This window comes from Bidens hawaiensis, unplaced genomic scaffold (assembly GCF_021521415.1).
Source record: "Bidens hawaiensis isolate Kalapana, Puna unplaced genomic scaffold, B.hawaiensis_p1.1 tig00035821_1, whole genome shotgun sequence".
NCBI lineage: Eukaryota > Viridiplantae > Streptophyta > Magnoliopsida > Asterales > Asteraceae > Bidens > Bidens hawaiensis.
Genome location: NW_027496211.1, coordinates 33,507 through 36,494, shown reverse-complemented (window position 1 = coordinate 36,494; position 2,988 = coordinate 33,507).

Below are 2,988 nucleotides of genomic sequence, written 5' to 3'. Positions count from 1 at the left end.
CTTTGTTTTGCTTATGTTATTTTTGTTTATTTAATGATTTTTGGTTTTGGGGGAGAAAATGAAAAAAGACAAAAATATTGTGATTTCGGTTTGTACATAGAAAATCCAAAAATATTTAAAAATTTTGAAAAAACAAAAATATTGTGATTTCTGTTTGTATAGAGAAAATCCAAAAACATTAAAATTTTGAAAAAGTCAATAATATTGTGATTTTTGTTTGTATCGATAAAAACCAAAAACATTCAAAAAGTTCAAAAATGACAAAAATATTTTTGCACTCTCTCGCTTAAAATTATGCCAGTTACTCAAATTTAAAGGACATATACTTGTATAATTTTGGTCATGATATTTACTTGTAAATGTTGGGATAGCCATTTACCTAAAAATGAAAAGTATTTGGCGCGATTGTTGTGTATTTTTATCTTTCACTGAAAATTATATCGGTTATTTAAGTTTGTGGAACATGTTTGCATGTTTGGTCCTATTATCTACTTGTAGATTTATAGGATAGCCATTTATCTATAGGCGGAAAGTGACCGGGGCGGCTGAATTTTTTATGCTCCTAAAAAATGAGTTTTGAAGAAAAAGAGAAAATGATAGTACATTGATCATCTGGTCCCATATCCATAAAGAAATAAGCTTAAAAGGATGTGTGCTTAATTTTATTGGTGCATTGATAGGTCTTAAACAAACTATTAAGGTAAAGTAAGTGATATAAACTTAAAGAACTTGCCGAATTGAAAGAGGTGTTAATCTCTTCTAAAAATTTCTGTAATGACGGCAAAAATATAATAACATGTCATACTCAAGCCTTATGTTTGTTTGATCAACCAAAAATAAAATGTTTAAACAAAATAAAAACTAGTTTATGGTTAACACTTCAATGGTGTATGGTCTTATGGCCTCAAATCCTGTATTGATGGGATGCGTCTGGTTTCTGGGCACTATGAGTCTTTATGCGGCTTAATCATCTGATATTCATAATCTGAATATTTCAAAAAGCTTTTCGAGCAAACCCAAATTCAATAAACTTGATCGATGCTGTACAAGTACAAATTCATTATTGACTTGATCAAAATCCGTTGTTAGTCATACATTGTTCCTCCCTTGCGCGCATCTCAATACCAATAAGAAACGGACCCAGGGGATACAATGTATGTAAGCCGATAGATGAACTCGTGCATACTCATTCATAGTAAAGGAAACTTGGTCTATTGCTTGATAACAGGGGTATATACCTTGTAGTGGAGGTTATGAACCTAGTGTGTTATTAAATCTTAAAAAAAAAACTTTTAATTCTGTGTGTTTTAAATTCAAAATTTTGATCAACTATATAATGGTTTAAGTCAAATTGGTGTGATATGGTAAAAATCAAACTAAGCCTGAACCGAGATTAGAGGCTGATAGTTTCTGATATTTTGTGCTCTAATTAAAAATTAAATCATATCACAAAAATACTCGAAGGTTTGTTATAATATTTAAGTGGACAACAATATCAATGACCTACTTAACGCCAGTCATAATAGCGCTGAAATATAAAACTGCGATGGAAGGGAAATTTGGTCAATATGATTCTCTGGTTAACTCACAAAAATATGTATTGCTTTCATAGAATAGTTTTAATAATTGTTTGCGTATACATCTTTTAGTTCAAAAATACTCAAAATCCCAAAACTATTGTAATTTTTCGTTTTCTGCTTTATTTTTACTTTTCGTACATATTTGAAAAGGAAAATACCAAAAAGGTTTTTATTTAATTCTTTTATATAAATCTTATAAATTATTTGATTTTAAGTTATGTGTTTTGAAAGCATAACACATTAAGGTATTGCATCTTACTCCGACTTGTAAGATCTTAAGGTAAAATTCATCGGGACACGGGTTTCGATGCATTATTTAGTTCTTTTATTTTTTAAAGTGAAAAAGGTTTTAGTTTTAATATGATGGATATTCGTTATGAGAAGTCATAACGAATAATGTCCATTCGTTATCAATCTTGATAACGAATGAGGGTCATTGATATATATATATTTGGATAACGAATCAGTCCATTCGTTATTTTAATTCTCTTCCGCTACACTGATAATGAATGACTCCATTCGTCATTTGTTTTGATAACAAATGAAGCACGAATTTACATTAATTCGTTATTTTTTAAGGTATAACTCATTCGTTAACGGAGTTTACGAATGAGGTAACGAATTAGACCATTTGTTCATTTCGAATTAACGAATGAACTTATTCGTTGTCTGGGAATGTGTGCGTGTTTTGTCAAATATAATGAACAGGAAAAGAACGATAACCTCATTCATTCACATAACTATTCATATACCCAAACAAACCTCTGGCCAAATTTTCTAGAAATCTCGAACATCAGAAAACTCTGTTTTGATCATTTCTTAAGAATCATAAGGTAATCATGATCAAAAAACAATCAAAATCTTCAAAATCCATGGACATTTCAACATGCAGTTTTGACGTGCATCGATCCAATGTGGCTCATTAACTTATCGGAAACTGACATTTCAACGTGCAGTTTTGACGTGCAGTTTGAGTACAAGATTTTAATTGAACATCGAGAACACTATGATCATGCTATGAAATTTCAATGTATTGTTCGTGTATGTCATGCTTTTGGGATTCATAGTTGCTAAGATTAGAAGACTTCTTGGTTCAAGTAACTTAAAGACAAAGAGCTCAAGACGATGTCGTCTCGAGTCTTTGTAATTATCATTTGTAATTTATTATTATTATGTTAAAGGGGTTTTTAGTAATTATGTCTTATTCATTATGTAAGGCTCATTCGTTAAGGATGTTTAACGAATGAGCCAGTTCTTTATTAATTATAGTTCATTCGTTAAGGCTGTTTAATGAATGAAACCTAATCGTTATTTGTAATGGTCCATTCGTTAAGGATGTTTAACGAATGGACCTCATTCGTTATGTATTAGAGCCTTTTTCCATGGAATGTTGACGAATAGAGTATAG